This window comes from Triturus cristatus, chromosome 3_2 (assembly GCF_964204655.1).
Source record: "Triturus cristatus chromosome 3_2, aTriCri1.1, whole genome shotgun sequence".
In the NCBI taxonomy this organism is placed as follows: Eukaryota; Metazoa; Chordata; class Amphibia; order Caudata; family Salamandridae; genus Triturus; species Triturus cristatus.
In genome coordinates this window covers 469,167,437-469,191,826 of record NC_140584.1, presented here as the reverse complement: position 1 = coordinate 469,191,826, position 24,390 = coordinate 469,167,437, and the positions used below count along the sequence as shown (strand labels likewise).

The following is a 24,390-nucleotide window of genomic DNA, read 5'->3' as shown; positions in this document are numbered from 1 at the left end:
TCCTGTTGTCTTAGTGCGTGTATCTTCTGTTGTCTTAGTGCGTGTATCTTCTGTTGTCTTAGTGCGTGTATCTCCTGTTGTCTTAGTGCGTGTATCTCCTGTTGTCTTAGTGCGTGTATCTCCTGTTGTCTTAGTGCGTGTATCTTCTGTTGTCTTAGTGCGTGTATCTTCTGTTGTCTTAGTGCGTGTATCTTCTGTTGTCTTAGTGCGTGTATCTTCTGTTGTCTTAGTGCGTGTATCTTCTGTCGTCTTAGTGCGTGTATCTCCTGTTGTCTTAGTGCGTGTATCTCCTGTTGTCTTAGTGCGTGTATCTCCTGTTGTCTTAGTGCGTGTATCTCCTGTTGTCTTAGTGCGTGTATCTTCTGTTGTCTTAGTGCGTGTATCTCCTGTTGTCTTAGTGCGTGTATCTCCTGTTGTCTTTTGTGAAAAGCTCAAAGTCCTCTGTTTGAAGCCACTTTCTCTAGCCATGGTTATAGTGACATTCATATTTGAAGCTCCCAATGTGGAACAAGGTACATGATTTACACAGTCAGGAATGTTATTGATTTTATAAAAGCCGTCAATGATGCAACTCTCTGCATATACTTTAGAGGAAAGACCCTAGAGTGGATGTGTATTAACAGTTATTTTGCACTGCTAAGAAATCGCTTATAGTAAGTGCGGTCATATGAATATATTCCACGACCACTTGTGAGTGAGGACATCCTTCATTTTTAACCCCTTCCCTGCTCATGACGGAACCGTTCCGTCATGAGCCACGGTTGTCGTGTGCTCATGACGGAACGGTTCCGTCATGACAATCCTGCCGGCGGCCGCTCCGCCTGCGCGGCGCTGTTTCCCCGCCTGTGCGGGGCGACAACGCAAATGGGCGGAGTCATGACGGAACCGTTCCGTCATGAGCACAGCTCAACTGTGGCTCATGACGGAGCGGCTCCGTCATGAGCACAGGCCCGCCGCGCTGCCCCCCTGCCCCCCCCAGCGCTGCAGCGGAATGTCCGCAGCAGCGAAGGGGTTAATCTCAATTTCTATTCATTTCTGGCCCATTGTATCTCCCAGAGTAGATTCTAGGCACCTGCTCGTCAGTTGTGATTCAACCTTGTGGGAAATCCATCTGTTTTCTCCTGATTTTATTTGGACTGTGGGCAGCTGCTGCATGTCTGATGGCGTAGAAGCGTCAACGAAGCAGACCCCAGCTCCATGTGGTCAGTCCTAAAACTTGAAACACTTTTTTGCTTTCACTTAAATATGCATAGTTGAAATTTTAGTAAGTCGGCTGGAGATAAATGGAAACCTTTTGTACAGTTGAACACGGTCTAAATTAGGAATGCAAATTTGAATGTGATGTACACACGCACACTCACACCCACACCCACACATACCCACAAATAATAATAGCCTATCTTGTTACAATAATTCTGTGGTCTGCGTTGAAAAGAAATGAAAACAATTTGGTGTTTAAATTCCCGAATTTAAAACTTCAGAAGGTTTCCTATAAATATATGCATAAGTCTACCACAGCTCACAAAGTACACGTTTTTGGATTGAAGAAATCCTCCCATTTCCAAAACAGAGGTGTTTAAAGGACCATCATATGCAAACTGAACACGACCGTGATATAAATTGCAGCATTTTGGGGTTAGATCTATTTTTCTACGTCTGCTAGGAAAATATTGCAAGATTCTGGTCTGTAGAATGTAGATAAATAGGTATGACAAACCAAAAAGAAGCGCTGTATTTAAATTCTGTTGTAATCCTTGCCTCTATTTAATAAGTTATTATCAGTGCTTAATTTGAAAAAATAAAAATAAGTTCCAGGGCTCTCGTCAGGAGGCCACTGTAGCTTGCACCACACGTTGCCCCTGCCATGCTGCCAGTGATAGTAACACCACAACTACTAGCCATCACATTCCTACAAGTGTGTCACTCCGGACTATTTCAGGCCCCAAAGCTATAAGAATGGCTTGGTCGGCTAATAATAGTAATGTTTTATCTATATTGCATTAATAAATAACTGTTGTTGTGGTCATCTCAAATTAGCCAGACATCGCCACCTTGTGGTAAATTGTCAAAGGCACTGGCTTTTGACAATTAAGTGCTGGTGCTGAGCACCAGAAACCACCAGCTCAAATTAAGCACCGGTTGTTATGTTGTTTGCTTGAATTTTAGAAACAGTTTAACCAAAAAGGTAAACCTTGTTTATTGGTTAATCCTGGTGTCGCTCAGATTAAATGTCCCACACCAAATCTATTCTCCTTTTTAGCTACAAGCTACCGTTGCCAAATGCCTTTCTTCTCAATCTTACAGTTCTGTGAGCTGCACTTAGTGTTGTCCACTGCCAGGCCATATCTCCGTGTTTAAATGGACAATAGCAACATATTGCTACATCGCCAAGGAATGCCAATCACACCCTATGAAGAGGACGGCACCTAGAGGGCTATGAATTTTGTTTATTTGGAAGCAGAAGGGGATTGACTCTTGCTTGTGACGAATGTCTCTGGGATAAGTGTTGCAGCAACTCACCATCCTGATGCAGGTTCGAAGTCAAGCTGTTAAAAATCTAAGCTGAGAAAACCATGAAGATGTTAGTCTGATTTCCTGAAGTTTGTCACCAGTGGCGTCACTAGGGTTGGTGTCACCCAGTGCGGTAACTCATGGTGTCACCCGTGCGGTCCGCACCCCCGCGTGACGCCACTGAGAGAAAGAGTTGCCTTTGGGTCAGCCTGCTCATGCCACTGGGTTTCAGGTGTTTTTCTTTGTTTTGCCTTCTCTTGGGTGGGCTGCCTGTCAAGGACATGGCGTTCTGAGGACGGTCACATTCATTGTCTCATATATGTTTCCAGGAGAATTTGATGACGCACTTATCAAGTAGTCTGTCCTTTTGTCAGAATGCAGATGCAACGTTTAGCCTGTAACTGAGACCCAGGGTGTGTTGTTTGTTATATATACTTTGCTGACACAGCAACATTTTAATTGCTGAATTAATACTAGGAAATGTGTACAGTTTGGATAGCTTACTCTTTAAGAAGAAATACTGGTATTCACTAATCGCCCTTGCAGGTTAATTTATTTAATCTTATTGCCATGTTTTACAGCTTTTTTTTTATTTCCCAAGTAAAGACCCTACTTGGTCAGACGTCTCTTATGTGATGAGTTTTTAAGAACTTATAAAATGTATTTTCAACTCATTCGTGCAATATCATTCAAATGAGAGTCACAGGAAGTCCGACATCCATGCATGGGGATTGAGTTTTATGTTTTGCTCGCTCAAAGTCTGGCCTAGTATTTCAATCATGCTCGGTGTTTAGATAGTTTGGTTCCCAGAGTTTCCTGTGTGTCTTTCATTGTTTTTGAACCACGTTTGTTCTTTTTTTGCCCAGGCATACCCTATCGAGAGACAACACCACAAAAATCTTGGAAAACAATTCGGCTTACTGTACCAGTTTTTGATTGTCTTTGGAAAGGGAATCGGGTTACACTGTCACGGAGGCATTCCTGTGTCTCTCTGTTTTGCCAAAGGCTTGTCCCACAATAAAGGGAAGTGCTCACTTTCACAATGACTTCCTTTTGTCCGCTTTTCGACCCCGCAAATCACAAATAACTAAAAGAGAGAAAGTGAGGGTGGGGGTCTACAGACTGCGCATGCGTAAAGATGGTTCAGTAAATACTTAAGAAGATGATGAGCTAAATACATGGCGCAGCGCGCGCTCCTGCAGTTCTCCATGTATTGACGGTATGCTATACAACTCCTACAATTAAACAAGTAATTTTACCGCATTGCAGAAATACTTTTAGTGTAGATTTTCCTCACTATTTTTTCAGCTGCAAACAAGGAAAGAGTTGTGATCACTGAACGCGTGTGCGAGAAGTGTAGTGCCCCGTACCTCCGCACTTCGCTCTGCCCCTACCGCCGCAGTCCCCTGTACCCACTGTCACCGGGTGTCACCCCATGTGATGGTGTCACCCGGTGCGGTCCGCACCCCCCGCACCCCCCTAGTAACGCCACTGTTTGTCACCGATCGCAGACACCCTTTTAAAAGTTTCTGCTTTTAGACTGTAAGACAGAGGACTGCCATGAACATAAGAAGAGAAGGCTGGTTGCTGCTTAACAGAAGAATTTCCCTGCCTTATGGTGGACTGTAGAGAAAATGTCTCTAGCTCTAACTTGAATCTACATGGTTGAAAAGGTGCTCGAAGCATTAAGGCACTTAGACTCTTGCTGATCCACAAGGACAACGTGATCCAGGTATATCCTGGGAAACCTGCTTGCTTGTAGAACATCCTCTCTGAAGCTAGAGAGTTATGAAGGTTCTGCAGACAGAGAAAGCTGCACCCACTTGAAGAAGAACCAATACTGAGGCACTATAACTTCCTCAGCCAACTCTATGCAACTCCTCTCCTGCATCACCTGACCGAGAAGGCTTTGTAGTCTGACACAGTTGTATATCAACACATTGTGGGCATGTGGTAACTTGTCCCTCTTTAAAAAATTAAATAAAATGCTTTATGTACAACTTTTCACCCCTTGTTTTGGCGATAGTCAAGTCAAAAAGGCTTTATTTCGATAAAAACATATCATAAAAGCTGAATATAAATAGATTTTCCATTTTTTAAAAACATTTACAAGAATCACTAGATTTCATCAATTTTCAACAAAGAAATAAATACATTCTGTACAAGTTAAAAGCAATTAGCAATTTAACAATAAAAAGGAATTAAACATTAATTTTAAGCCTTTTGCTACGTAAATACCAGGCCCATGATAAAAATTTAGATAAACCACAGACATAAAGTGGGCGTGAATCTGACGTTAGGATACGCAGGGCCTCAATGTGTGACCTAGTGCCTAAAAGCCGACACAATGCTTTGAGCCACTTTTTCCTGGGTTTTACATATTCCGGGCATTGGAACAAGAAATGCGCTAGGGTCTCGGTGCAAGTTGTACAAAAAGGGCAAAAGGCAGTTGTCTGTGCCGGGATTTTCCACCGTGCTGTAAATGCTCTTAGTGGGAGAGTCCCAACTCTAAACTTAAAATAGAGTGCTCTATCGAACGGTTTTTCAATAATGTCCAGATACAGTTCCCGAATGGGTAAGTCCTTGAACTTCAGGAAGTCCTCCGTTAATTTTCCCAGGGACTGATCAGCATATGTTCGGGACATAACCCAATTCCAGTATAGAGACTTTAGAGTTGCCTTTGGTGGAGATGATCTATTGTCCCATGCTTCACTTAGTCCAAGAGCAATAAGTAAAGCTTTAACATCTCTCAACCACTTTATTTTGTGCCATCCTGATGATGCCATTATTTCGGACAGTCCTTTTGCGTATTTGGCGAGTTCTGGGACTCGCCACAACCGGGCCCATAAGAGCAATGGCCGGAGTTTTGCAAGATCAGCTATAGAACGACAGCCTAAATCAAACATCAACGGTAAAGTTGGCGTACCCTGAGGGAGCAACATCAATGACCTACAAAATTTGTTTTCCGATTTGGAAAGTTCATCTATATTTTGGGTACCCCATAGTTCAGCTCCATATAGAGCTGAACTAACTCCTCTTGCTTTATAGATGTCTACAATCGGGGCTATCGGTCTTATTGTGCAGAGACGCTGTTCCTTTAGTAGGGCCCCTGTGACCCTCTTATGATTTAGAAGGATTTTGGATAAGTGGGAGGTCCATTGCATTGTTTGCGAGATGCGTATTCCTAAGTAATCAAATACCCTCTCCCTACCTAAGGGTACTGAATTCAGGACAGGGGGTCGGGCGAGTTTTTTTGGGGGGTTCATCACCAAATATTTGGTTTTGTCAGTATTAATGACCAATCCCCGCTCCAAGCAAAAGGTCTGAAAGTTGTTAAGGAGCTTCTGAAGGCCCATTGGGGATTTGGATAACAACAGCGTGTCATCCGCAAAGAGGAGAGTTGGAACACGCTCGCCCGCCAGGGATGGTTCGTCTGAAGGGTCTTTTAACAAATGCTCAACCACACCGTTGACATATAGAGAAAAAAGGGTGGGAGCAAGAACACATCCCTGACGGACCCCTCTATTCACCGGGATTTTGTTTGTTTTCTCGCCCTGTGTACCCCATCTAATTTGGGCAAAATTACCATCGTGGAGCCTCATCAACATTGAAAGAATATAGCGTGGGAGGCCCATTTTATAGAGGACCTCCCATAGGATCTCCCTAGGCACAAGGTCAAAGGCAGTCTTTAAGTCAATAAAAGCGAGATAAAGACTGCCTTTGCCTATAACCACGACCTTCCAATAGATCAGCATTAATCTAAATACTTGCTCAATTGTTCCCGTGCCTGTTCTGAACCCCGCTTGGTAATTGGAGAGGATATCATTGTCTTCAATCCATTGTTGGATCCTCCCCAATAGGACCTTCCCGACTACCTTCTGGGTTGTATCCAATAAGCTTATAGGGCGGTAGTTAGAAGGCTCGTCCCTTATACCCTTTTTAAAAATAGGGACTACCTCCGCGCCCTTCCATGATTCCGGGACTGCCGCACCTTTATGGATGGCAACAAGCAGGGAATGTATAAGCTTCCCCCACGTTGGAATATCATAGCGGAGCAAGTCGCCAGGAATACCGTCACGCCCTGCCGCTTTTTGGGGCAAGATAGTTTTAATAGCAGACTCTACTTCTTTAGTTGTATAATCGGGCTCGGTCATATCACCCTCCAAATCAGAGTAGTCAAATGGTGCTCCAATGCTAGACCCCTGTGGGCAAGTATACAGTTGGGAGAAATGGGTAAACCATGCTTGTCCAGTAATACTGCATGTGATATGGTTACTATCAGGTCTATTCCTAGCTCTGATAGTATCCCAAAAAAGTCTAGGATCCTTAGCAGAGCTAGCCTTCTTCAGGGTATACCAGTATTCATCCTCCCAATCCTTTTTGGCACTAGCTATCACCCGTTTGTAATTCGTCCTATTGGACTGTATTAGGGATTGTGTTTTACCCTTAATTGCTTTAATTAATGCTGTTTTTGCCTGCCTACATGCAGGGGTAAACCAATCGTGGGTGCCCTTCGGCTGTGGATTTGTTATGGCTTTGCCCCGGGGCACTTGTTTAAAGAAAATCTCCCCTATAGTTTTGATTGCTTCTTCAAAGATTAGGGTTACCCTACCTATTGCAAGGGGACTTTGAGAAATAGCATCAAGCTCTGTTTGAGAGGTCAACAAGGTCTGGTCTATAAGATTGAGTTTGGTTTCGTCTAAAGCTATTTTGTTCCACTTTAGACGCCGCCCACAATTGGATAGTAAAACTTTAGGGGCAGGCTTATGACTCAATCCATTTGTCTTACTGAGCCATAGATCATTAAGGGTTAGAGACAGCGGGTTATGATCACTCTCAATAGTAGATAGGACCGTCATATCCTGAACCGAGTTCCAAAGTGAGAAATCCAGTAGGATATAATCGATCCGTGAGGAGCAATTCACCCTATTGTAGGTGTCTGCACCCATTGAGTCTGAGACAGTGCGGCCATTTACAGCTCTCAATCCGAACTCCATAGTCAACGCGTTTAGTTGTATCACCCTTTGGGACCACTTTTTAATTGGTTTAATGGTTAATGGTGGTATGCCTCTTTTTAGATCATCTTCCACCAGGTCCAAAATATCTTCGGTCGCAAGGGGCTCAAATGAGCAATTAAAATCTCCCGCGACCAACACCTGAGCCCCATCACTGCCGGCTCTGAGCTCATTTTCGAGGAGAGTTACTGTTTTGGCGATAGGGTTGCAGCACATATCACAGATCATTTTGTGTTGTGAAAAAGGCCGCTTTATTGAAACAGGTGCACATCACATTTTTTTCGGGGCAGACTGCCTTACAAAACGAAACCTTGCTAGACATCAAATATAACTAACCAATGTCCCCCACCCCTACGGTCACCCCCACAAGCCCACCTCGGAACTATCTTCTTTACCTGGATCCCAACTGGCAGCTCCAACCAAACTTCTGACACGTCGAGCAAAACTTTGAGATCCCCACAAGCCCCTGTTCCAAGTGACAGCGATACAGCATTATAACCCAGTGTCTGTCCCAACAACTAGGCCTACCGGGGAAAAACCCATGAAAAGTATGGACCCCTTATCCCAAAGCCTAAATAAAGGGGATGGGCGGGCAGAGAAAAATGCCTAAAAGCTCCCTGTCACCAGCCACCAGGTCACCTTAAACCTAAAATGGTGACAGGGAGCCCAACGGAGATGTGCTTATACTTTGAGATGTACTGTGCTTCAGACATAGCCCAAACACAAAATGGCAGTTCATGGGCTACACCAACCTCCCAATCTGCCCAAGGGGCAGATCTCCCGGTTGTCGACTATCCCTCAATCCCCCTTGGGAGATAGGGTTGCAGCACATATCACAGACCACTTTGTAGTGTGGAAAATGGCACTTTATTAAAACAGGTGCACATAGCAATTTGTTTCTCGCAGGCAACCTTACAAATCTAAACCTCGCAAGAAATCAAATGTAACTATCCAATGTCCTCCACCCCCTCCTCTATGGTCCCTCCCAGAAGCCCACCCCACAGCTAGCTCCTTTAACGGAAATTGATTTCAACATTTAAAGCTTTATATTTCCCCTATAGCCTATGACTACATGTATGAACCCCTAAGCACCTATCCATTTAAGTAAAGGAGCCATTCCTATAATGTCTGATATAAAACCTGTACCCATTTCTTGGTGTATGATGTAAGTAGAGGTCGATGGCGGCACAGATAGCAGATTTCTTAAAAATTTGTTTTCAACTATTTGGACATCCCCGGCATCCCTGTATCCCCAGAGATCAGAACCATAGCTAGCAATAGCAAGGCATTTAGCCCTGTAGATATTTAACATGGCGTGTATAGATTTCGATCCTAATCTACGGGCAAAATCTAGGACTGCAATAGTTGATCTGGGCATTAGGTCTCTTTTGGCTTTCATTTGTGGGATCCATGTGCCCTTTTCATCAAATAATACTCCTAGATATAAAAAAGACGCCACCAGAGTAATTTCGTTCCCCTCACAATAATGGGTCTTGCTTTTCTTTGGTTTAACCCCCATGACCATAATATGGGACTTAGAAAAATTTACATCTAAGTCCAAGGTGCGCTGCCAAATTCCTGGATTTACTGTGCAGGATATTCAACTGTCAGTTACAAAAGGTATCCTACTACTTTAACAAAGCCTGGCCAAGATAGTGAGTTCTAATATTGTGAATGTCCAAAAGATCAACAATCCTACTTGTTCTAATTTTGAAACCTTACACACTCTAGCACAACCCTACTCCAGGGAGCACTTATAAGGTTATTGTCTACCAGGCTCTATACTAGAAATACCTTAAAACACCCATGTATCTTTTTTAATAATTGGTGTTTTATGTATAGATAGAAATTGATCCTTGTGGGACACTGAGCAATTATGACCTGACATCATAACACCGAGGGAGTTGGTGGTCCCCGGGGCTTATAGAGTCCATGGACGGGGGCTGGTGCGCCTCATCCTTTTTATCAATGAAGCCCCAGGGAGGTGGTGGTCCCTGGGGCTTCATGAGCCCTAAGATGGAGGCCTAATGCGCCCCACTGCTTTTAAAAAAATAAATGCCCCGGAGCCTGGCCCACCAAGGGGCTGTATTCAAAACAAGTGCAGCAGCCCACGCATTTTTTTTAAAAAGTTTTTGCTGCAGATTTGCAGCTCGGCTCAGTCTTGTTTTTGCTACAATTTCTTTTTTTAAATGTGATTTTTTTGCCCTGTCGGAGTCACATGGGGAGCCCATCAACACACCTAGAGGTTAAGGTATTCCTACAATTCCCCTTTTTTAAAATGTAACAGTTTTTTATGGGACTTAGTTGAAGCCGAGTCCCGAGATGGCTGCCAACACTTCCTAGTTGAAGTGTTGGCAACCAATCAGATCTCACCCTGAGATCTGTGCTTGGGCTCTGCCCAGCTATCCTTATTTGCTTTCCCTTAAATTTCTCACTACCTACTGTCCTAATTTACATCAGATAATTGAAATTGTGATCTGCGAACCAAAATCTACCTTTCTGCCAAATTTGGTGCAACTCCGTCCAGTGGTTCGGGCTGTAGTCGTGTTCAAAGCTCCTATGGGATTTAATGAAAGAAATAATATTTTTTTCTACCCCATTTTTTCTTGGTCCCCACTTGACAGATCATCCTGAATCTTCCCATGAAACACAAGACTCACTATGACACGTTTGTGGGGAAATTTCGCAAAGATTTGTCAAATGGCACCAAAGATATAGGCCAGTCAAAAATGTTTTTTCTATAGAAAAATGGTTCTAACTGTAACTATCTACTGGCAACTGTCAGTAGGTTTATATATGTAGATATTTACACACCCATACACACACATGCACACACACACTTTTAAAAGAATGTGTGGTAAAGGCATTGTGTGGTAAAGGAGGTTTCCCATGGAATAATGGTTTGATATGAGTGCCCAAGAATGCACATTTTGGTCACTAGTGAGGTAGCCAACTCCCAGCATGTGTGTGGATTCAAATCGAGAATATCAGACGTGTCATGAATGATCACCAAATGAGGGGTGGGGAATATTGGGAAGGAGCTTAAACTCTATAAGTGCTTCACACTGCCTTCCAAGAGAGTTTTTAGGTCGCGCAGGACCATAAAATGTGGTATAGTGTACAATTGTCTGAATCACATTTGCAGCATTGGTCATGGGGTCGTAAGTTAACACTTTTGAATTCCAAAGTCGTCCAACAGCAATAATGCATGTCCTTTAAATATCAGAACTTGAGCCTAGATTCCCTGAATTGCCTGTAATGGTCAATGTTGGACTTGGCCCTTCTGGCAGGTTCACCCCTGAACTTTTTTGCTTTTTACTGGTGACTTGGTGTGGTGATTTTTGGTTTCTGCGCACTTTCCCTGTGTCCCAGGGTAAAGTGCGTGCGCACTCTGAGTGCATGTGGTGAGATAGGCCTGCCCTCCCATAGGAATGCATGGGGAATGTATGTGTCCCAAGTAGTTCCTGATGCGTGGGGTGTGCAGGCCCGAGTTTGGTATGTGCGAACTCGTGTGATTGAATGCTGCACGATGATGTGTGCGGCGTGCATGTACCTAGTGTGGAAGTGCCACTTCTAGAAGTGGGCACTTCGGTGTGCAGTGTGAAATGTGTGCCTTGTCGCGTGATTGGCTGGTTGAGGTCATGTGACGGGCTAGGGATTCCCCAGAGTCAGGATGAGTCACCCAGTGGTGAATGGGGAGATCAGCAGCTAGATGGGTGAGAGGAGTACACCTGGGTCCTGAATAGGGCAGGGTTTTCCCCACACAATGCTGGCTCCGCCCCCTGTGGTGCGACTGATGACCCTAGCCCTGCCAGTGAATAGAGTGAGGGGCTGAGCACATCAAGGGTGCTCCCCAACCAGCTGCGACTGGTTTTCCCCCTCACCCTGAACCCAGAACAAAGGGAAAAGATGTATAAAAATGGGGCTGTGTCCCCACAGAAGTTGTTCTCTGCCAGGATCTTACCTGAGGGGGGCTGCTGCTGCTTCTGGACCAGAGGACCGCCACTTGGACTACCTCCCTGCCTGGAGGCCCAGTGAGCTGGCTCTGGGTCCAGCCTTGCCCCCCACCCCTGCCCTGCTGCATGCAGGGAAGAACTTTGCTGGACTTAGGTGTTTACTGGCACCCCTAAGCGCCTGGAAGCGCTTTTCTTTCCCCCAAAGCGCTTGGATTTGCCTGTAGCGCTCAGGAGCGCTTTATTGCTGAAAGCCGGTGCCCACCCGGCGTTTGCCCCGTCTTTTCCGATCGAGCGGGAGCCACCCCGCTTAATTAATTATTTAATTGGCGGGTGCCCACCCCGGGTTGTGGTGTGCTTGCGGGTGCCCACCCCGCTTATTTGCTTATTCTTACGGCGGGTGCCCACCCCGCCGTATACCGCATCTACGAGGGAGCCCACCCCTCTTGTGACGGGGAAAATCACCGCTGCAGCCCGGTTCCGGACGACAGGAAGTCAGGCAGAGTTCGTGGTGACGTGGGCGGGGCCTCGGCCTTAAGCCGGAAGTCTACGGGAGCCCACCCCGTGCTCCGGCGAGCGAGAGGAGACCGCGAGAGCTGAGCAGACGGAGCAGTGCAGGCTCCGTGTCCGTCCCGTGCCGGCCGCTGCCCCGAAGCCTGAAATCACCGCGGAAGCCCAGCGGGAGCACCCTGGAGCCAAGGTGAGGCGTCCTTGGGTGTAGAGTCCCCGTGGGGCTGAGGGGGGCATGTGTGATTAAGAGCCTGCGAGGCTCCAAGGCTGTAGGGGGCAGTTCAGTTGTTTCTTGAGCCCCGAGAGGGCTCCACCGGCGGTGGGGACATTCCTGACAGACCGGCCTACTTCTCGTGCACTCCCCCGCCCCATTGGTTAAGTCAAGAGCGCGAGGTCGCTCCCACGAAGGGGGCAGTGTTCTTGAGCCCCCAAGAGGCTCCAACGGTTTTTGGGCGCATTACTGTCGAGCCTAGAGGGCTCCATCGTACGGGGGCATTCTGTGCTAATTAGAGCGGGCCGCTCCAACGTCGAGCGCATTGCCGGCTCCAACGGGGCAGATTGTTTTAAGAGTCCAGGAGAGGCTCAGGGGGCATTTATTGATCAGAGCCTGAGAGGCTCAGGGGGCATTTATTGATCAGAGCCTGCGAGGCTCAGGGGGCCACAAGTGTTTTCTTAGAGCCCAGAGGGGCCCCACGTGACTGCGATTTGTGGTCAAAGGGCACAGTGGTGCCCCCGCTCCTTTTCCTAGCTGCCCAGCACTTAGTGGGCAGCTGCAACATTTAGGTTGTGTGCCCTGGGTTGCGCAGCCTGCGCAGGCGCGCCCTGACTTTTCTGGACACAGGGCGTCCTTGCCCCTTCAAGGCCAGTTGGCCTAGGGACTGCCACAGATAGTGGCTAATGTGAGTTTTTGCGCCATTGTTCCTTTCCTGCACCTCTGAATGTGTTTATGCGTCATGTGCTTTGCTTTACACCTCTGAATGTATTTTATGCATCCTGTGTTTATGTGCTCTTAGACCCCTACAGGTAGAGTGATACTTAGGTGGTTGTTTTTCTCCTAGTACAGGTGGTGCTGGTGAGGTCCTGATTCCCTGCGCAGTATTTTCCTAAGGTGGTTAGGGTTGCGTAGGTGGTACTTTCTGGTTACCAGGAGTTACTGATTGTGTGTTATATATGTTATTGTGTGCTATGTTCTAAAGTATTATTCCTAAGTTCTAAGAGTGCTAATTTCGGACAGTGGTCCATGTGGCCCTGTCCCATGTACATATAATCCCTTGTAAATTCTGCCCGTGCCTGTTGGCACATTGTAAAGTGTGTGTTTTTATCTGATGTGTTGTGTATAATACAAAGGCTATTTTTATAGAATACCTTGTGTGGAGTTTCCTTTGTGGTGGGCCTTGGGTGTTGTTGCTGGGTGCGCGCGCAAACGCTTTACACATCGCCTCAGGGATAAGCCTGTCTGCTCGTGCCAAGCTACCAAGGGGGTGAGCAGGGGTTATCTTTGGCGTGTAACTTCCTTGCCCTGACTAGAGTGGTGGTTTCTGCCTGACTTTGGCGCAAGCCTTAGCCAACCAGAAATCCCATTTCTAACATTGGTGATCAGCGGTGGGATTTGGACTTGCGTTTGCGCTGTACCGCAGCAGCAGCTGGCTGCACTGCAAAACTCTGCATTTAGATACATCACACGGTATAGGGATTATTGTTTTAAGTTTGTTTTTAATTGTCATTTCTTTGACAATGTGTTTTTGTGCACTGTGAGTTAGGTGTCCCTAGTTCGGGAGGGTAGATCATCCCCCCAAGTGCATTGTGTTTTCTGGATTCACCAGAGGGTGGGATCCAGTGGTGGCAGCGTAATAGTGTCCTGTACATTTGTCCCCCGCCCTGCGCCCAGAGTTGGTACCTGTGTCACGTGGTGGTCAGGTTGAGGAATCAGGGGTGGTAGAAACTGCCTTACCAGTCCGAGGGGAGGGTTGTGTGTGTGGATTAATGGTGTGTGGCACTAGGCAAGTGAGTGTGAGTTCTCTGGGATAGAGAGCTTGCTGAATCCTTTGTGAATTGTGTACTCCTGTGTTAAACGCAGACCCCTAGGTTCCCTGTGTGATCTTTTCTCTAGAACGTCTGCCAGAATGGAGCCTGCTTTTGATCCCAGTGATCTAGTTTATTACAGTATGCAGGAGTTGGAAAGGTTCTGTAGGGAGAGAAACATAGGGGTGAGAGAGTCAGACACTGTGTACGAACTGAGGAACCACATGATTGGATGGCAAGCAGGTGAATGGAAACGTGAGCGCAGTGAGGAAGACAGGGCCCGAGCCTCTCACCTGGAGGGTGGTGGGTCTGTGGGGAGCCCTGAAGATTCAGAAGAAGATGACAGTACCTGGACGCCAGTAGAGAGTGAGGACCCCGTGGGTAGGGAGTCCCTTGCTGGGTCCAGCGTAGGAGATAGCGCCTCATCCCTTTCCCTCTCCCCTGAGCATAGTGGTAGTTTTCTGGATTCCCCAGTGAGGGTGGAGTCCAGTGGTAGCAGCGATATAAAGTGCAGTACAGAGAGTCCCAGTCCCAGTTCCCTGAGTGTGGTACCTTGTTCCCGAGAGGAGGAATGTAGGTTGAAGTTCAGGGGCAGTAAGAAGCTGTCTCACCAGTCTTGGGAGGAGGCTGTGGAGCAATGTCATGATGCCCTGGTGGACTGGCTGATGTTTAACCCGGAGCAGGATTTGGATGGAGTACTCAATATGATTATCAAAGAGCAGATGCTCAGTAGTTGTTCTCCCGGGTTGCGCCAACACCTGTTGAGGTATAACTCTTTTTGTCCATTTGAACTTGCAGAGGAAGCAGACCGCTGGGAAAGGGCCAGAGGTTCTCTAGAGTCATTAGTGAGTGATTCCAACAATAGTGGGTCAAAGATCCTTCAGCCCAGTGTGGTGGAGGAGGCTCAGTGTAGCCCAGCTAGGTCCCAGGATAGCGAGGAGGATGTAGGGGCTCACTGCCTGGCTCAGTGGAGCAGGAGTGAGGGGGTGACCGAGGGTCCCCAGACGCCCGAAACCCTGCCTCAGGACTTGGATGGTTTCATGAGGGAACACCAAGTTGGGGACCTAGGCTGTCCTGTTAGTCCACTTGAGGAAGATCTCTTAGTGAGTAGAGGACCTGGAGCGCCTGTAAACAGGGCTCCTGTGGTTCTGGAGTCTGGCAGTACCGCTCCGGTAGGGAGGGTACAGGAGTCCAGCGTGAGTGATTGGGGGATGAGTTCCCCAGTGGAAGAGTCGGTGGGTCAGGGACTTCCCAGTTGGGCTAGGATCCCGTGTAGTGACCAGGGTGACACCACTTCTGTTCTGGGGGTTCTCCGCGCACTGTCAGGTGGACAGGGGACGGGAGATCAGCGCCAGACAGACAGTCGCTCGACATATGTGTCATTTGATAGCCTCAGGGGGATGGAGTGGAAATCCCCAGAAGTCCTGGAGTGCCAGGCAATTATTCCACCAAAGGTTCTAGGCCGGAGGTTGGAAGGCCAGGTTCGGGATCAGCCTGACCTGAAGGGTGGGACGTCTGTAATCAGCGTCCTGACCGGTTCTTCTTCCAGAGGTACCGCCCCAGTTGGTAGGGAGCAGGGTTCTGGAAGGGGGTGCAGAGGGTGGGAGAGCTCACCTCTGACCCTGGTGCAATCTGAGGGGTTAAACCCTGGGTTGGAATGGCGTTCTAGGTGTACCCCTCGCCGGAGGAGGAGGAACCCTAGGAGAAGAGGTAGGGGGAGGAGAGCCTTCCCTGAGACTCCTGGTCCGCCTGAGGGTGTAGACCCTAGGCTGGAGAACCAGTGGCAGTCTAGTCCTGTCTTGCAGAGAGGAAGAGTGGAGAATGGCCGCTATGTGCCAGGGGTTACTACCCCCCACTCTGTGATTAGGCAAAGACCGGTGGCACCTGGGTGGCCTAGGGCCTGGTCTTGGCCGCGGACAGCTTGGGAGTACCAGTGGGGTAGCCCAGTTGGTCCAGACAGTGGTGTTAGAAAGAATTCCATGGGTTCACCGTGGCGTAGAACCGGAGGGTGTCCCTGCAGTTGCGGGCCCGCGTCCGTGTTCTATCGCCCCAAGCAGGGAAGTCCATCACAGTGGTGATTGGTCTGCCCTGCGTTTTGGCTGGAAGGGGGTTGTGTTGGACTTGGCCCTTCTGGCAGGTTCACCCCTGACCTTTTTTGCTTTTTACTGGTGACTTGGTGTGGTGATTTTTGGTTTCTGCGCACTTTCCCTGTGTCCCAGGGTAAAGTGCGTGCGCACTCTGAGTGCATGTGGTGAGATAGGCCTGCCCTCCCATAGGAATGCATGGGGAATGTATGTGTCCCTAGTAGTTCCTGATGCGTGGGGTGTGCAGGCCCGAGTTTGGTATGTGCGGACTCGTGTGATTGAATGCTGCGCGATGATGTGTGCGGCGTGCATGTACCTAGTGTGGAAGTGCCACTTCTAGAAGTGGGCACTTCGGTGTGCAGTGTGAAATGTGTGCCTTGTCGCGTGATTGGCTGGTTGAGGTCATGTGACGGGCTAGGGATTCCCCAGAGTCAGGATGAGTCACCCAGTGGTGAATGGGGAGATCAGCAGCTAGATGGGTGGGAGGAGTACACCTGGGTCCTAAATAGGGCAGGGTTTTCCCCACACAATGCTGGCTCCGCCCCCTGTGGTGCGACTGATGACCCTAGCCCTGCCAGTGAATAGAGTGAGGGGCTGAGCACATCAAGGGTGCTCCCCAACCAGCTGCGACTGGTTTTCCCCCTCACCCTGAACCCAGAACAAAGGGAAAAGATGTATAAAAATGGGGCTGTGTCCCCACAGAAGTTGTTCTCTGCCAGGATCTTACCTGAGGGGGGCTGCTGCTGCTTCTGGACCAGAGGACCGCCACTTGGACTACCTCCCTGCCTGGAGGCCCAGTGAGCTGGCTCTGGGTCCAGCCTTGCCCCCCACCCCTGCCCTGCTGCATGCAGGGAAGAACTTTGCTGGACTTAGGTGTTTACTGGCACCCCTAAGCGCCTGGAAGCGCTTTTCTTTCCCCCAAAGCGCTTGGATTTGCCTGTAGCGCTCAGGAGCGCTTTATTGCTGAAAGCCGGTGCCCACCCGGCGTTTGCCCCGTCTTTTCCGATCGAGCGGGAGCCACCCCGCTTAATTAATTATTTAATTGGCGGGTGCCCACCCCGGGTTGTGGTGTGCTTGCGGGTGCCCACCCCGCTTATTTGCTTATTCTTACGGCGGGTGCCCACCCCGCCGTATACCGCATCTACGAGGGAGCCCACCCCTCTTGTGACGGGGAAAATCACCGCTGCAGCCCGGTTCCGGACGACAGGAAGTCAGGCAGAGTTCGTGGTGACGTGGGCGGGGCCTCGGCCTGAAGCCGGAAGTCTACGGGAGCCCACCCCGTGCTCCGGCGAGCGAGAGGAGACCGCGAGAGCTGAGCAGACGGAGCAGTGCAGGCTCCGTGTCCGTCCCGTGCCGGCCGCTTCCCCGAAGCCTGAAATCACCGCGGAAGCCCAGCGGGAGCACCCTGGAGCCAAGGTGAGGCGTCCTTGGGTGTAGAGTCCCCGTGGGGCTGAGGGGGCCATGTGTGATTAAGAGCCTGCGAGGCTCCAAGGCTGTAGGGGGCAGTTCAGTTGTTTCTTGAGCCCCGAGAGGGCTCCACCGGCGGTGGGGACATTCCTGACAGACCAGCCTACTTCTCGTGCGCTCCCCCGCCCCATTGGTTAAGTCAAGAGCGAGAGGTCGCTCCCACGAAGGGGGCAGTGTTCTTGAGCCCCCAAGAGGCTCCAACGGTTTTTGGGCGCATTACTGTCGAGCCTAGAGGGCTCCATCGTACGGGGGCATTCTGTGCTAATTAGAGCGGCCTCGGAAGGCAGCGGGCCGCTCCAACATCGAGCGCATTGCCGGCTCCAACGGGGCAGATTGTTTTAAGAGTCCAGGAGAGGCTCAGGGGGCATTTATTGATCAGAGCCTGAGAGGCTCAGGGGGCATTTATTGATCAGAGCCTGCGAGGCTCAGGGGGCCACAAGCGTTTTCTTAGAGCCCAGAGGGGCCCCACGTGACTGCGATTTGTGGTCAAAGGGCACAGTGGTGCCCCCGCTCCTTTTCCCAGCTGCCCAGCACTTAGTGGGCAGCTGCAACGTTTAGGTTGTGTGCCCTGGGTTGCGCAGCCTGCGCAGGCGCGCCCTGACTTTTCTGGACACAGGGCGTCCTTGCCCCTTCAAGGCCAGTTGGCCTAGGGACTGCCACAGATAGTGGCTAATGTGAGTTTTTGCGCCATTGTTCCTTTCCTGCACCTCTGAATGTGTTTATGCGTCATGTGCTTTGCTTTACACCTCAGAATGTATTTTATGCATCCTGTGTTTATGTGCTTAGACCCCTACAGGTAGAGTGATACTTAGGTGGTTGTTTTTCTCCTAGTACAGGTGGTGCTGGTGAGGTCCTGATTCCCTGCGCAGTATTTTCCTAAGGTGGTTAGGGTTGCGTAGGTGGTACTTTCTGGTTACCAGGAGTTACTGATTGTGTGTTATATATGTTATTGTGTGCTATGTTCTAAAGTATTATTCCTAAGTTCTAAGAGTGCTAATTTCGGACAGTGGTCCATGTGGCCCTGTCCCCTGTACATATAATCCCTTGTAAATTCTGCCCGTGCCTGTTGGCACATTGTAAAGTGTGTGTTTTTATCTGATGTGTTGTGTATAATACAAAGGCTCTTTTTATAGAATACCTTGTGTGGAGTTTCCTTTGTGGTGGGCCTTGGGTGTTGTTGCTGGGTGCGCGCGCAAACGCTTTACACATTGCCTCAGGGATAAGCCTGTCTGCTCGTGCCAAGCTACCAAGGGGGTGAGCAGGGGTTATCTTTGGCGTGTAACTTCCTTGCCCTGACTAGAGTGGTGGTTTCTGCCTGACTTTGGCGCAAGCCTTAGCCAACCAGAAATCCCATTTCTAACAGTCAAGGAGTAACATCGCCCAATCTTCAGGTGACTAGTCTCTGTCTAAGAATGGCTGCCATATGAGCCTAATTATCTTCAGTGTAGAGCCTGATTGTAACGTTTTACTGAGGATCTCATACAATCCAGAGACCATCACCCTAAATTGGCCCCAAATCCAAAGATATTGGAGAATGGGAGAGGGAGTGGGCTCCAGTGATGAGGGTCCTAATGTCGCTCAGAGGAAGAAGGGTTGTTGACGATTCTGCCAATGATCTGTGCCAAGGATGTGAACTCAGGTTTTAATGCCTGAAATTAATTAAGGAATCCTCACCTATATACCTGATCTAAATGTTTAAGGCCATTTCCAAGCTATGGCGCTCAGTAGAATAGCTTCCTTGTGATGTGTAATGCCCACAATGATGCCTCATTGGGTAAAAGAGGGAGAATGTCTATTTGTTTATGAGCTGCACTCCACACAGTGGCGTTCGCATAAAGGATCAGATTCTGAGCTATAATATGATTGGTAATGGTGAGAAGACAGGGAGGAACAATCCAGGAAGTGGGGCCCAGTCGAACCCTTGCCGGGGCCTAAGGTGATAGCTCTGAAAAGTGGAAGGATAGGATAAATGAAGTCATGTATGGAAGGGGATGGTCCCCAGTTGTGGTTTCTTCCCAGAGCCTGAGCTATCTTAGCCTGGGTCTGAGCCCCCTCCCGCTGTAGGACCTGATGTCTAGGGGTGCGGTGAACTGTCGGAATTTGACTCGGCGATATTCAGCAGAGTTACATAAAAACTCTGTGAAATTCCATGGAGTTCCGCTAAGTTCACTTGATTTTGTGAAGGACTTCCACAACCTGATGTTGTCCTGTCCAGTCGGATTCTGGTCTGTACAAACTTAAAAGCCTTTGATATTTTGGCTGAAATCTGTGTGCCTTCCAGGGTATAGGGGCGTCTTCATGAGGGGCAAGCACATTGCACAAGGCCTCAGTGTCCATGGTAGAATCATCCAATGTGCTGAAGAACGGCTCCATGTCACAAGGCTTGAAAACGTATTTCAGCTTACTGTCTAGCGTCACTAGCATATGCGCAGGCTGCAGAAGACAATAATTAATGTCCCACCATTTCAGTCAGGGGCAGAGCACAAGGAGCCTTTTATGTTTTACATTAGAAACTGCTGAATAGTCTGCAGAAAATGTAGATGCAGTGTCCGTCAAAGAATAGAGATTCCATGGTCCATTTCGCATCCAGGAGCATGGACCTGGTATGTAGGTGGTGTTATGCACAGTCTATGATCAGATGAAGTGTCCCTGATTAATATGCAGAGGGTGATCGGTTGTGATGAGCTCTCTATGTTATGGAGCATTGGGAGCACGTCCTTCAAAAAGTGTGACTTATCTCCTTTTTCTGACTCTTTCAGTATTCCATAAAAGCGGAAATGATTGCTTTGTGCCCTGTCTTCTAGATTGGAGAGCTTGTGCTGTGGATAATCAGTGTCCAGTCACTAGTTCAGCAGGTTGCTATGGTGGGATTCCACCTGCTCCAGACTCTGATCCACCTTGTTTAGCCTGACTTAAATGGAGGACACCTCATGCCACATTGATTTCACTTATGAGGTTAGATCTGCATTCTTGGTATCCTTGGTAGATAAAATTGTGCCAGTGACTGATATTTTTATCTGATGGAGACATCTAGCCACAGATTCCTTATCTTAGAATCCTCCCCAGGCTGCATCCAGAAAGTTTTCCAGCAGTACCTCTGTGTGTCGGTTGAGGGCGTCGAGCGACTCCGCAGCGTCGTCGTCTCTCAAATGTGACATCAACGGAGTTCATGTAAGCCCCCCCGATGTGCTGACATCAGTTCCATCTTTTCTGTGCTAACACTTGGATTCTTAGGCTGTTTTCGGCCTACTTGCCATTTTTTCATCGATGGAGCAGTGTGCCTTTTTCCCTCTTTTTTAATGTCCTCGTGGTTCAAGACTTGTGATTCCTGTGGATGACAAATGTCCACCATGGATTCTCACTCAGTTTGCATGTGGTGTCTGGGTGAGCACCACAACTCCGATGAGTGTGACTGCTGTCCTGACGCTCCTATCAGCATGGATGTCACAGTCTTCGAAGTCTTCTCATCATCCTCGGTCTCCTATACAGTGTAGAGAATGACCGTGCATCTGCTGTAGGTGCCGTCCATGTGTGCGTCGTTCACCTTCATTATCCGGAGGTAAGTCTCGGTGCCGGAGGTCAAAGTAGCATCACTTCCCGCCTTCGTCACCTACTGCTGATCCCCACTCTTCTGTTGAAGTACCGAGTTATAAGTCCGTTCTACATCTCCCCACCTATACTGGGCCCGGGGCATCTTTGCCCACATGAATCCATATTCCCAATCTCTTCTTTCTGTTCTTGGTTTGTCATCTCCCTCTGGAGCACCCTTGGGCCCCACGGAAGTGCATACGGTCGTGCTTGTGACTCCACCAATAGATTCTCCTTGGGCTTCAAGTTGTCCTGTTGTGTCTGACACCTCAGCGTCACTGGTGCACAGCCCATCAATGCATCCACCTTCAGCTCCATCTTCTGTTCTACCGACTCCAATGTTGGCATCGAGCTCTTGTCTGCCGGCTCCCGTAGTAGTGCCGTTGACGTCCATCGATGTCCCTGCCACTGTTGAGGTGATCCCTTCTCGGTGTTGACCAACTTCAGTCACAATGTCAGATGCGGTGGCCGATGGAGTGGACAATTCCAGATTTTTTCCTTCTGGTTTTTCCTTCTCAAGACCTTGGCTGTGGAAGTACTACAGATGGTGTGTAGTAGCACCCCTTATATAATCTAGCTGGTTACTTGACTTGGTTGTCACCAGTGGCTTAAAATCTATGCCAGCCTCCTGTCGCCTTCTGCTTTGGCTACGGAGGCGAGTTCTGTGCTGGTGGGCATGCTCAGCATCTCAGTTCTCCGAGATTTACAGCTTCCTTTGGTGGAATTATCAACAGATCCCTTAATTGGTATTCTACACCCTGGCCAGTTTAATGTTGAACCTGTACTTCTTTATAGTGACTGTCTTTTTGATATCCTGTAGGGTGCTTGGACTAAACCTTAAATAGTGCTCCCTGTTGATTGCTGTATTTCTCACAGGCATTGCCTAGCCCTGGAGGACCCCTCCTGTCTACTACATCCCTCTACTAGCAGCTTTGTGGTTCAGCTTGAGTCATGCAAAATATTGATTTTCTTCACCGGTCCCTCTGGAAAGGGGGCCAGGAAATTTGACACTTGTGGTATGTGTATTTTTTCATCTTTTACTCCTGCTTTGAGCTCTCTAAACACTTCTTGAATGCTCACATGCTACTCCCATGCAGGAGGAGACCTGGAATGCTCTTGTTCCCCTGGTACAAGATGGGCAAAAAGCTGCCACACTTAGCATCCACTGTGGTACTACCAATTCTGTTGGTCGGGCTATGGCCTCTTCCAGTGCTCTACGTTGGCTCACATGGTTACATACTTCCAGGTTTTTGTAAGCCATAGAAACTACTTTAATTGACATGCTTTTTGATGGAACCTCCGATTTTGGTGCGTACGCCAACCCAGCTTTATGGCGGGTCAGGGATAGTCATGGCGGTACTGAGTCTTAACTCTATTGTTGTACTAAGGTCTTCAGGGACAGTTGTTTCCCTTTGTTTTGACTTTTATCCGCCTTCATAGGATGGAGTTCTTCTCTCCCCTCCAGGGATACACCTGTTGTGATGTTCCTTCTATCTGCAGGTACTTTTTGTCTCATTTATGCTGTCGGTGACAGGTTTCATTTCCAGCCATCTGGAACTTATCTTACTTTGCAATCTCCTGGGAGTCTGTTCTTTGACTTCTTTCGCCCCTTGCTTTTTCCTACCCGAGTACTTACTCTGTGGCAGGTATTCTGTTTATGTTGTGCGGATGCACCATTGCCTTGTTCCCCCTTTTTGGGGGCCTTATTTTGTGTGCCTTGGAGGCATTTTTGTGAGCTACGTATGCACTTAGTACCCCTTATAGGGACTTTGCCTTCGTGTTTTCTCTGCCCTTATGTCCATATGGGCTATGCTGATACCACAGTAAGGCAACCTCTTTTTCCTGATTTGCTTTCATTTCCATCTTCAACCATTTTGGTGTGGCCCTTCTCTTTGATTTGCTTTACTCTCTGGAACGCATGGATTTCTCATGCTGTGTTCCTATTGGTTCAGGCCTGTGTTCCACAACTCCAGCCTTATCAGTGTGGTTTTCTTGTGCCTGTTTTATACATATCTGCCATCTCACCCATGGGGTAGCTGTTCTGTCTGCTGTTCTTTTCGGTCTTCTTCACCTGGGACACTGGCCCCCTTGATTGTCTGGATCCTTGACTGGTATCCTTATTTCCCAAGAGACTGGGTTTCCCTTTCTTTCCTGGTTCTTTCTTTCCTCCACTCTCCCCCTCCTGGCATCCCTTTTTCTATGGGAGAGGTTCCATTTCAACCCCTAACTTTGGTGGGGGTATTTTGTTGCTTTTTCATTGATCATATCCTATCTTTTCTAATGTTTCTATGCAGCGTTGGTAAGGTTTCTTACCTGTTTCTCCTAGAAAATGTTCGATTGCCATAATCAAATATCTTTTGCCCTTAGTTTCTGCCAGCCCTTCATTTCACCCTGTCCTCCTTCTCCTCATCCTCCTCCTCCTCTACCTCTTCCTCTTCTCCTCTTCCTCTTCCTCTTCCTCTTCCTCTTCCACTTCCTCTTCCTCTTCCTCTTTCTCCTTCTTTCCCTCTTCCTTCCATATGCTGTTCTTCTTTGCTTCTCCTGCTACTGCTTGCTGGCATCCTTCCTCAGTTGATGCATTGGTTTCGGGGTGGTTTCCCTTGTTCTCCTATAGTGGGCACAGCCTTCCATTTCCTACTCTTAAATGGCATTATGTTGCTGTTTCACATCCTTGTCTTTCCATCTCCACCTCAGTTACTGTTGCAAACTCCTCTTTTACGATGGTAGGATGTATTGCCTCTGTCCTTCCTTGATGACCTCTGTTCTTGGAAATACTTCGTTCCTCCACTTCTCGTCCTCCCGCTCGCTGGCAGTGGACGTCGGTTACCTTCAGAGGAGGTAGTTTGTTGTACCCTGTATAACTTGTGTGTCCAAGGGGATTTTTAAAGTTTTTTATATACAACCTTGGATGCCTCTGCATGTATATGCCTATCTCTTGAATGGATCTCTTGTGCATGCCTTTTATCTCAGGTATTTATCTGTATGTGTATGTACATATGGTCATCTGGCCTTCTGTAAGGTGCCCATCGCTGCGTCTTAACTCCATCATTCTTGGTGACCTGGTTCAATATTCTTGGTTGTACTCGTTGTTTCCTTCCATCTCTTCATCGAGAGTCTCTGTTACATTATCCTGGAGGGTGCTTACTGTACCTTTGGGGTTCAGTTTTTTTCTTTTCATTTCTTGTTGTTTTCCTAGCAATGCTCTCTAGCATTCATTGGTCTCTCTTTCTCCATCGTTCT

The 24,390-nt window shown here is 48.2% G+C and overlaps 1 protein-coding gene across 2 annotated transcripts in view; it reads left to right on the top strand.

Moving 5' to 3' along the window:
- Nucleotides 1-24,390, top strand: part of INSC (INSC spindle orientation adaptor protein) — a 1,274,962-nt gene that overhangs the window by 1,109,551 nt on the left and 141,021 nt on the right. The gene's annotated exons all lie outside the window — the stretch shown is intronic.